Source organism: Prionailurus viverrinus, chromosome B4, assembly GCF_022837055.1.
Source record: "Prionailurus viverrinus isolate Anna chromosome B4, UM_Priviv_1.0, whole genome shotgun sequence".
Taxonomy (NCBI): domain Eukaryota; kingdom Metazoa; phylum Chordata; class Mammalia; order Carnivora; family Felidae; genus Prionailurus; species Prionailurus viverrinus.
This window is the reverse complement of record NC_062567.1, coordinates 91,012,791-91,025,179: the sequence shown is the minus strand read 5'-3', so window position 1 is coordinate 91,025,179 and position 12,389 is coordinate 91,012,791.

Here is a 12,389-nt window from a genome sequence, read left to right as displayed (position 1 = left end):
CTGGTGTGCAGATCTGCCTCCATATACAAAGCACCCCAAGAGAAGAGGTTCAGATTTTTTAGCCCCTACCCCCAAATGCATTCTATCCTGAAGAGTCACTTCCCTGGGCTTACCTAGAATTTTCTGATTCTTTCTCTGGCCTACAGTAGTGGTTTTCAAAGTGTGGTCCCTGGACCAGCAGCATTGGCATCACCTGGAAGCTTTTTTGAAATGCAAATTCTCAAGCCCACCCCCAACCTACTGAATCAGAAACTCGGGGGAATGAACCCCAGCAATCTGTGTTTTAACAATCCTTCCAAGTAATTTTTTTAAATTTTGTTAACGTTTATTTATTTTTGAGAGAGAGAGCATGAGCTGGGGAGGGACAGGGAGAGAGGGAGGCACAGAACCCGAAGCAGGCTCCAGGCTCTGAGCTGTCAGCACAGAGCCCGACGTGGGGCTCGAACTCACAGACCATGAGATCATGACCTGAACTGAAGTTGGACGTTTAACTGACTGAGCCACCCAGGTGCCCCCAAACCCTCCAGGTAATTCTAATCCAGGTTCAAGTATGAGAACCACCAGCCTACAGCATCTTCACCAAAAGGCAGAGGTCCGATTCTACTCCATGGTACACTCCTGGGCTGACGTCTTGGGACTCTGGCCACACTGTAATCATGTGGCCACTTGTCAGCAGCCATACTGTGAAGTCTGTCCATCCCTCCTCTGATTGTCCAGGCCAGCTTTTCCACTTTTTCTGTTTATAAGCTGTGTCCTGACTGGACCGCCCACCAGGTTCCTCTTTCTGGTCTGAGGATGATCTCACCTTTGGCACAGAGAGCAGAGATGATGCACACACCCTGAGCAGAAGGAAGTGGTTCCTGAACCATTGCTCCAGCTCTGCACATCCCGAAAGACATCCTCTCCCGACTAGAGCCCTTGTGATATTGTGATATAATAAGAAATATATATTTGGTCTTCCTCCCTAGTTCTTGGCACAGAACTCCTCAAACCCTTGTAATTTCCTAAGTGATAAGAGGTGAAAAGGAACATCTTTTGTCATAATATTAAGTTTTTGTCCCCAGTTCCTGAAATAGCTCTAGAGTGTAAAAGGTGAAAGGAGCATCTTTTGTTATTCATAACAAGCTCCTTCCAACAACCACAGATGAAATTGCGTTGATGAGGCAAATTTAAAATTCTTTAATGTTTATTTATTTTTTGAGAGAGAGAGACACACACACAGAGTGCAAGTGGAGGAGGGTCAGAGAGATAGGGAGACACAGAATCTGAGGCGGGCTCCAGGCTCTGAGCTGTCAGCACAGAGCCCAACACGGGGCTTGAACCCACAGACCGTGAGATCATGACCTGAACTGAAATCGGACGCTCAACTGACTGAACCACCCAGGCGCCCCTTTTTAAAAAAAATTTTTTTTAATGTTTATTTATTTTTTGAGAGGGAAATAAGGCAACTTTAGAAAAGGGTGAGGGGTGGCTGCTGGTCTCCAGAGGCACCAACTATGTGATTAGAGGGTTGGAACTTTCAGTTCTACCTTTCCACCCTCACCTCTAATGAGGGGAGAAGGCTTACAGATTCTGGCCAATGATTTAATCAATCGTGGCTGCCTAACAAAACCTCCAAAAAATCCTAACCAAAATCCTAACCAAAGGGAACACACGCATATGTTGGGAGGGTGGCATACCTGGAGAGAGAGAGTCTGGAAGCTCCGTGTCCCTTCCCGCACACCTTGCCCTGTGTATCTCTTCCCTCTGGCTGTTCCTAAGTTGTATCCTTTACAATAAACTGGTGAATGTAAATGCTTCCCTGAGTTCTGTGAGCCATTCTGGCAAAGTAGCGAACTTGAGGAGAGTCCTAGGAACCTCTGATTTGTAGCCAAGTAGGACAGAGTTGTGGGTAACCACTACTGGGGACCCACTACTTGGGACTGGCATCTGAAGGGAGGACAGTCTTGTGGGACTGAGCCCTTAACCTGTGCGGTCTGACAATATCACTAGGCAGATTGTGGCAGAATTGAATTGCATTATAGGATATTCAGTTGGTGTCAGCACAGAATTGGAGAATGGATTGGTGTGAACCCCCCACAATTTGGTGTTATAAGTATTGTGAGTAGAGAGAGAAAGGGAGTTTATTCCTCCTTTCCTCCCTCAACCCTACAGAACTGTCCTAGACTCACTGAAAAAATAGTAATACTTTCTTATTATGCATTTCTGTGTTTTCGGGTTTCCATACAATACGCATAGATTTTGTTTCTGTCAGGGAGGGGGAAACTGTTTTTATTTAAAACAAGAAAACAAAAAATGTTAGGAGACAATGACCCCAGTTTTGAAAGAAAAAATAAAGGGGCCTGCGCGTGCGCGTGCGTGTGTGTGTGTGTGTGTGTGTGTGTGTAAGACACTGGCATGGTGGTCATTGCCAGTGATAGGATTATAGCTGATTTTATGGTTTACTTGCCTTCTCGTCATTTTCTAAGTTTTATAAAAGTGACAAAAGCCAGATACATCACGCATAACATCCTCGTATTCCCTATTAGATCTCGTGTTACCTCAACGATCCATCAAATTGTAAGGAAATCATGAGTTTCTCACTGTGTTTCAATCAAATGGACTTGTCTGGGGTCCAGAAGCACATTAAATAATCTTGAAAACACTCATCAGAGCCACAAAATGAACGCCTGAAGAGCTAAGGGTCTGGACCCAAATCCAGGCCGTGCAGCTGTATTCCAGGCCACTGAACAGTTCCCCACCCGCGGGTGGTACTGAGTACACGAACAAAGCACTCAGCAGTGTCTGTTTCTCAGAAGCTGTCCTCTATTACACTGTACAACCAGGCGGGAGTCTGCTCCTGAGGGATATTCTGCATACATCTACATACAAAAGCACTAGAAACAGGTGCTTACCACCCAGCTGTGTACCTCTCCGGGGTTCTGTTTTCTCCTCTGTCAAACGAAGCTGGTAATTGCCAGGCAGGGTTGCTCAGGGCGTTAAATGGGACAGAGCACAGAAAATGCCTGGATGCTTGGCAAACAGCTATTGTTATTCTTATTGCTGCTGAATTGAATTTAAAGACAAATGACTATCCTATAATGTTTTCTGAAATCTAATTTAAATCAACAAACATTGTCTGAGCCCCTATTTTATATCAGGCACTGCACTAGGTGGGGACTTTTAGGATTAGGAAGGGAGGTACAAATCTGTTACCATGCTCTTAGAAATCATCATCTATAGCTTTACAAAGTAGTCGTGGTTTCCTTGGCAACATCAGCCTGGGGATAAAAATAAAAAGAGTCAAAGGTACAGTCCTTGAGTTGTATTTCCTTTTTTTTTTTTAATGTTTATTCATCTATTTTGGAGAGAGAGAGAGAGAATGCGCATGTGTGCACACACAAGTGGGAGAGGGGCACACGGAGAGGGAGGGAGGGGGCGAGGGGGGGAGAGAGAGACAGAGAGAGAATACCAAGCAGGCTCTGAGCTGTCAGCTTGGAGCCTGATGTGAGGCTCGGTCTCATAAACTGTGAGATCATGACCTGAGCCAAAATCAAGAGCCAGACAGAGCCACCCAAGCTCCCCAAGCTCCCCGAGCTGCATTCTGAGACGCTGCTCCACCTTTGTGATTACAGATATCCCAGCTCTTCTCAAACTCCTCCTAAACTCTGTGTGTCACCCCTGCTGCCCAGTGCATCTCCTCAGCCTGGCATGAGGCTCCACTCTTCTGCTGGCAAAAGCAGAACTCCTGACACCAGGTAGAATCTCCATTTCTCCTTCCTTGGTCTAGTTGCTTTCTAGACCCTTCTATGGCCCCTTTCATCCTTCTGCTGTGGCTGGATCCAGACAAGCATGTGAGACTCCCCAGTTCCCACATGAATGCCTCACCAAAGTAAAGAAAATTAGACTTCCTCCATGAGAAAGAGCCCAGATAGAATGTCTGTTCTCTTCCAACAGCTTAGAAAGATGCCAAAGAAATGATTTTGTTTTCATCTTCTCCTCTTGAGACTGTCTCAACGGTCCCTGATGAAGTGAACATGGTGGGCAATACAGTCCCTTCTTTCCTCCGGCCTGATAACAGGGCTCTGTCTACTTGACTTCATTCCCCTTCGAGGCTTCCTTGGTCCTTCCATTGATCTTCTGGAGAGAATTCTCTACCAAACCTCTAGGTGTTTCTCAATGTGTCTGACTCCTGAGTCCTTAGGCTCTTGAGTTGGAACCCTGCTACACAGTAGCTGAAATATAGGCAGAGCATAATCCATCCTATTTTTAATTACATCTCTAATTAAACTCTAAACCCTTTAGCTATACCCCAAGTAATGTGATTTCAAGACCTTTCACATCCTCGTCACCCTTTCAGGACACTTTATAGTGTGTCAACTGTTAAAGAAAACATTATTTTGACACTTGTTAAATGCCAAACTTTATTCAAAACCATTATGATAGAGATGTTGTAAGAAGCAAGAGATTCAGTTCAACTCCAGATACCACAGAGACAGGTGGGGATTTATAGCCAATGAGCAGAGTGAAGGGTCAGTGGACGGAAAATTGCTAACAGGATACATCAAGGGTAGGAGGATTTCCACTAAAATGACTTAGCAGGATTCTTGCTATCCCTGGTCTGGGTAGACCAAAGACAGGACTGGGGCCAAGGTCCAGGCCTAGTCCAAAAGGCTCAGAGAAGCCTCACTAACTTTTGGTCAAGGAGAGATTCTTTACCACATTGTTGCCTGTTTTAAAACATGGCTCTTGGAACTGAACAATGTAACACAGACAGGATCTGACCAATGCAGGGTCTAAAAGGATTATGTCCTTTCTCGAGTGGATGTTAAATTTCTGTCTCATCCACTGTGTAGATGATATTGATATTAGATTGGTGTGTAGCTACAGAATTCCATTCTGTGGCTGGCTCAGAATTAAGATCACAGGCAAGGAAAATGTCAGGTGTTTACTCACAAGAACTCTTCTGTTTCCAATCTATCCATCATCTTACTACCCAAATTATATTCTTCAAATACAGACCTGAGCAACCTCCAATTGTCTTTTGGGTAAATCCATCCACCTTAGCACAGCACATAAGCCCAACACAATGAGGTCGATTAGTTGAGTGAATTCCCCCAAAATTGAGAAACTTGGGTCTAATCCAAACCATCTGCCCTGAAGCAGAGCTCTAGAGAGGTGTATTAGGATTCTCCAGAGAAACAGGGCCAGGAGTATATATAGAGATACATGGAGAAGATTTATTATAAGAACTGGTTCATGAGGTGATGGAGACCAGCAGTTTCATCATCTGCTGCCTGCAAGCTGGAGAACCAGGAGAGTTGGTGGTATAATTCAGTCTAAGTCCAAAACCCTGAGAATTGGAGAGTTAATGGTATAAATTCCAATCAGAGTCCAAAAGCCAAGAACCAGGAGCACCCATGTCCAAGGGCAGAAGATGAATGTCTCAGTTCATGCAGAGAAAGCCAATTCATCCTTTCTCCACTTTTTTGTTCTATTTGGGGCCCTTCGTGGATTGGATAATGGCCATACTGGGGAGAGCCATCTGCTTTACTAGCTTCACCTCTTCAAGTGCTAATCTCTTCTGAAAACACCCTCACAGACACACCTAAAAACAGTGTTTAACCAGCTATGCATCCCTTATACAGTCCAAACAAATTGACGATAAAATTGACCATCACAGGAGGGCTGGGCCCTGAGGTGGTTTGAGGGAGGGTGGGCTCCTATCCAAGACCCCAAAGAAACCTGAGCACAGATGCCGAGAGCCATGTCATGGAGGGATGCTGAGACCAAAACCAGAAAGTCAGTCCTGAGATGATCAGGCTGGCTGGGCAAAGAGGAGAAGCTAAAACATTAACTCTCGGTGAAGGATGGTTCAAGGAATGGGGCTGGGGGAAGCAAAAGAGTATCCCTCAAGGCAGGTAGAGGGTAGGTGAGGGGTTCTGGAGATGGAGTTTAGCTCCTACAATGGATCCCCCTTATTATGGAAGCATGAGTCTGTGTGCACAAGACAGGTTTAATCACAGGTGCTGTAATAGTTTTGACAGAATGAGAAATTTTGAGTTTTTGAGACTCTAAAGCTGGTGATTAGAGTTAGAACAGGGAGAACAAGGTTTTATCTCATGTGTCAACTCTGACAGGTCACTGGCTAGGTGAGTCCTGAGTCGAGGATTCTGAAGATGCATTTTTTATAGGACAAAGAATAAGAAATAAGGAACAGAAAAATAGAAAATAAAGAACAAAAATAGAAGTTTAAAGCCCAGAGTTGCCTTAGCATTCAGGGATTGGCTGACCAGATATAGAGTAGCCCCCTCTTATCTGTGGGGGATACATTCCAAGACACCCAGTGGATGCTTGAAACTGTGGATAGTACCTGTGAGAACCACTGACCCAACCAAAGAAGGGAGGCAGAGACTCAGAGCACAGGGAAGCAAGGCTTTAATCAATGTTCTTGTAAGAGCAGGTGTCTGATGACACACTAGGGGCAGTTACAGCAGACAATTTATCTCCTAATGTGAAGTCCCTCCCCTGGCTGAGTACGACAGAGGTTACAACCTTACCTGGAAGTCGCCTGTGCCCATGTAAGGCAAAAAGTAGTCTGACTGGAACAAATGTACATTTCCTGAGTTGATGCAGAGACTTTTAGTCCCTGCTTTGTTCATTGGCACATGCTCATTGCAAAGCCAGCAAAGATAAGCCTGAGAAACGGAGAGGGGACGAACCAGAAAGTGAAGTGTCTAAGGGCTTGGGACTCCATTATTGGTAGGGGGAGGGGTCATACATATTTCCAATAGGTTGTAGACCTACTGTTAACTAGACAACACAGCTTTTATTTGGTATTTCTGAAAATGATTCATCTCTCTGACTTCTCATGGTACCAGACCCTATATATACCTTTTTTTCCTTTACATACATACCTATGATAAAGTTTAATTCACAAGTTAGGCACAGTGAGATATTAACAACAATAAGAAATAACAAAATAGAACAATTATAACAACACACTGTAATAAACATTATGTTATGTGGTCTCTCTCTCTCTCAAAATATCTAATTGTACTGTACTTACCCTTCTTGTGATGATGGGAAGTGATATAATGCCCACATGATGAGATGAAGCAAGGCAAATGACTTAGGCTTTGTGACATAGCATTAGGCTACACCTGACCTTCTGACCTTAAGTCAGAAGGAGGATCTACTATTTCAGGACGGAGAATGACTGTGGTCACTGAAACCAAACCGCGGAGAGCAAAACCATGGGTAAGGGGGCACTTCTGTACTGTGTTTCTGGTCAAGCAGAACATTTACAGGGACACAGAAGTTTTCCCAGTCTTGGTTTGCTGCTGTGACACCTGGGCTAGAGAAGCTCCCACTGGGCCTAATATTATATTTCAACAGACACCAGTGCCTTTATCCCCTGTTGCACACGGCTGTGCAGGGAGCCTGGCCCACAGATCTGTGGCATCACGGAGAGGAGCACTGGGCAATCTAATGGAGCTCCCGTGCGCTCCTGGGCCCTACAGCTGGTGCGGCATCTGACACCAAGTATGGCTGTGTTTCTTTTACGCTTTTTTTTTTTTTTCAACGTTTATTTATTTTTGGGACAGAGAGAGACAGAGCATGAACGGGGGAGGGGCAGAGAGAGAGAGGGAGACACAGAATCAGAAGTAGGCTCCAGGCTCTGAGCCATCAGCCCAGAGCCCGACGCGGGGCTCGAACTCACGGACTGCGAGATCGTGACCTGGCTGAAGTCGGACGCCCAACCGACTGCGCCACCCAGGCGCCCCTCTTTTACACTTTTTAAATATCCTGTGGTTGCCTGTGAGTTTGCCCCATGGCGCACAGCCTGAGAACCACGGCCTTGAGAGCCACTCCATCCCCTTTATGCTGACAGCTCTGTTTTCTCTTTAAAATAAATTATTTTCCTGTTTTCTTATTTGAACTTACTAGCTAGAGTCACTCAATTAATGGAATACACTTGGTGAAAGAGAAAAAAACAAAAGGTAATATTTTGGCTATTAGAAGAAAATGGTGAAAAGGGGGGGGGGGGGGGGAATGAACCCAGGCAGTCGTAGACCAGGATCTTACTAAATCATCCAACACGTGTCAAAGTGTGTCCTAAAAGGCATTTTTTTCCTTTTTAATTATGGCCAACTTCTGTTGTTTGGTTTTGATTGACAGCTGGGATAGACTGGAACAGTGGGGGGAATGGGTGAAACCACACTCCCAGGGCAAAACGTAGGGTTTTTTGTTTTTGTGTTTTTAAAACTTTAAAAACCAGGGACGACAGAGAAGGACAATGAGAAGAAGGAAAAATTGTCGCTTCCCTCACACACGTAGCTCTTTTTTAATTACTCATTTGGCAAATATCTATATTCCTTTGCCTAGAGGCAGTGATGTTTGCATCCAATGCTTTCATGCAGGATGTTAAAGAAACAATGGCTGGTGAGAGCCCTAGCTAAAAAGGATGAAAGAATCTTTGGGCTTGCGGGAGTGCCTTCCTGTGGCCCCATTCTGCTTCAGCCTGAGTGAGGTGGCCTTGTCCAGGCCTGCTCAACTCTTTCTTTTGTTCCACTTTAAGCATCTTTATAACCCAGTCTCTGGGTCCTTTAGACCAGAAGAAGGTGAAAGCTAAGCCTCACAGCGGGACAGGATTGCTCAGATGGTGCAGAGCTATTAAATCCTCAGCCATTCGGAAGTGCGGACTGTTGTTTTTAACACAGGAGGAACCTAATTATCCAAGTGAATGGGGCCCTCATGGGTGGTTCCTTAAAACTCTGTGAGTCATACAACCAAAAATTGAAAAAACAGATCCTGAGACCCATGAGTAATAGAGCACTATTTCAGAATCAGGGGTGCATTTTTGCTTTTGTTTCCAGATTCCTGAATATAAGTTTCATTACATAGAAATCTGAGCTGGTGGCAAAAAGAGCAAAAATGAATGTGTTGAGCCCCTTGGTTCATAGTCAGCATTTTCTTGTAGAACAAGGAGCAGTGGTAAGAATTCGTTCTCATCCACAAGGCAGCTGCGCTGACACTTTAAGCAGCTGGCTGTAATGTCAGCAAGCGACTTGACGTTGATCATTTCACAAGCGAAGTTAAACGCTCCAGACTTGCACAGAAGCGCTGGCAATAAAGGGAGTGCTCCCGAAGACAGCCAGTGAGAAGAGCCAGCCCCTCAGTCAAAGGAGGAGAAAGCTTCTCTTTGTAAACTAAAACAGAAAAAAGGCCAGGCATCGTATTTTCAATTACTAATCAGCTATTTCATCCTGCAGCCAAAGCACTTATCTGTTGACTGAACGTATCCCTATAATGGTTTGGTTTAATGATGTTTGGAATGTTAAAAGGCTACGATATGAAACATCCCACTCATTTGCACCATCATTAAGAAAATGAATTAGAACAGTGGCATTTCAGAGTCGAATGTGGTGCTGTTACACCAAAATAGGAGCATCCGTTGAACATTTCCCCAGAGCCCAGGCAGGCCCTGGATTTGGGGAACCAGGGAAGGCTAAGTACGTGGGATTACTAAAGGTATGGAAATCAAAACATCTGCCCCAAACTGTCTCCTTTTACTTCAGGAGCTGTCAATTTCCAAAGCCGAACTGGGGAGTAAACATTTTCAAAATGTTTGGAAGAGGAATTGCTTGCCCTTAACCACATCGTGAAACAAGCCCAGCAACGAGGCGCTTGGAGGGACCACATTTGGAGAAAGTGGGGAGGTGGACCTGAGGCTTCCAAAGGAGTCTAGTGTAGACTTGCGTACGAACGTTAATTTAGGAACAGGGAAAATGGAAACAATATAGGTTCCGTGGCTCTGAATTCCACCAAAGAAAAGCGACAAGAAAGGAATGTATGGTACAATTATTATCTAAACTGTATAGAATTCTGAGAGTTTATGGAGGAAGCCAGGAACCACAGGTGTTTCCATGGGGTCAAATGGACAGTGACGCTGAGTGGCTCCCAGATACAGTTCAGGGGAGAAAGGAATGAGTGGAGACCTCAGGTTTGGGATCTCAGGTGCAGATTCTGTTAACAACAGCAATAACAGCAACACACAAATTCTTTCTTCCCATGTGGCCACTGGACTTGCTCTTACTTTTACCCTAAATATGCCCATTTTCACAGGGCTGGCTATTTCTAGTCATCTACCCTCTATGAACTTGCCCCAACCACTGGTTACTCTCCACTATATCACTCTGCTTTAATGCATTCATGGCTTTTACCACCACCTGAATTTATCTCATCATTTAAGTATTTGTTAATGGTTTCTCTCCAGTGGTGGAAAATGTTTAACAACTGGCAGCGGGGGAAGGGAAATGATAGTAAATACATGTAACACACAACTTCCAAATAATAAGAAAATATGCAAGACTTTTTATTATAAATTCCATAGAGCCAATCGGTTTTCACAGAATGCCTTTGAGGAGTTTTGCCAAAGTCTTGTATCTGTAGCCAAACTATGCTTGCAGTCGAACCATGATTTGGCCAGTAGGGTTGCATCCCAGTGTGCTCTTTTCCCAATAAAAGTATAGTCATTAGATCTGACATATCATCTCTTTAGACGATTTCTCACCCTCACACAAATTATATTTACTAAATTTAATTTAGCTTCAGCACTAATGGTTGCAACAGCACTAGCCATCATTGCAAATTTTTGTGTAATTGCAAAGATTGGAACATTGGGTATTAATAGCCGCAAAATTCCTAAAAACGTGACAATCCCCTCTCCTCGGGTCAGCACAAGCTCTGTGCCCCTCTAGCTTGGATGATAGTAAGCTCTATGAAAAAATAAAGGATACCTGGCATATATCAAATTCACTCAGATCCTTTCTTAATGTAAAACATACTAATATCTTGGTTTTGATTCTCTTAAATCTTTCCATGTGAGACTCTCAGTCTTCCGGGGATGGAAAGACTGGGGAGGGTGCTGTCATCCCAACTGTTGCCCAGCCACTAAGAATGACAATTTGCACGTTCATTATTAGAGGATTCTAACCATCAGAGATTTTGGTCAGAGCTGCAGACATCCAAAGCAATTCTTCTCACTGTCAGACTGTCTTTTTATAGACATTGTGTCATGGGTTCTAAAATGTTGAAAGGCTCCTTGTCTCCTGACTCACACTGTTTAATTCTGCCTCCTCACAGAAGTCTGCAATTTCCACCCAGGCTGGTCATAGGATTGAATGTGGCGTTTCTTTTGCTCATAAGATATGTAAACTATTAGTTTGTTAGAGCTGCCGTGACAAAGTACCACAAACTGGGTCCCTGAAACTACAGAAACTCATTGTCTTATAGGTCTGGAGGCTAGAAGTCTAAAATCAAGATGTCGGCTGGGTTGGTTCCTTCTGAGGGAGAATCTGTCCTGTGCCTCTGTCTTAGCTGCTGGTGGTTTGGTTTGTTGGCAATCTTTGATGTTCCTTGGCTTGTGGACGCATCGTCCGGATCACTCTGCCTTCAATGTTCACATTGTATTCTCCCCAGGTGTTTGCCTATGTCCAAATTTCTCCTGTTTAGAATGACACCACACATATTGAAGAAAGGGCCCACCCTACTCCAGTATGACTCCATCTTAACTAATCACATCTGCAGTAACTCTATTTCCAAGTTCACATTCTGAAGTACTGGGGGTTGGGACTTCCACACATGAATTGGAAGAAGGACACAATTCAATCCAATAGTGTGTGTGTGTGTGTGTGTGTGTGTGTGTGTGTGTGTAACTCTAAAGACCTTTGAACTAGATGGGATTCTAACATAATAAATGTATTTTCCATGTAGCAATTAAAAATTTTTTAACTTTATGGGATCTTGCATTCTTTCATAGCTTTAGGATCTTATAACTCTTAAAGGTATTTAAAGATATTTCACACAGCTTTGTTTGTCTTGTGGGCAAGAAATCAAGAGGTCATTCTTCTGACAACCCGGTTTGAGTCAACAGTGTAAAATGCTGGATAACATGCTGTAAATGTACATTATATCTTTGAAATCCACTCTGAAATCTTTATTATGTTACTCCTATGATCCCTCTAGAAATTCAACAAAACATTTCCATGATTACTTGCTATGAATCGATTCCAAGATGAGCATTTTTTCCTCACATTAAAAAAAAATTTGAGGGGCGCCTGGGTGACTCAGTCGGTTAAGACTCCGGCTTCGGCTCAGGTCATGATCTCGTGGTTTGTGGGTTCGAGCCCCACGTCGGGCTCTGTGCTGAGAGTTTGGAGCCTGGAGCCTGCTTCCAATTCTGTGTCTCCTTCTCTCTCTGCCCCTCCCCCACTTGTGCTCTGTTTCTCTCTATCAAAAATAAATAAACGTAAAAAAAATTTTTTAAAAATTGAGTATAGTTGACACACAGTGTTTCAGGTGTACAACATAGTGATTTGACAAGTTTATACATTATGCTATGCTCA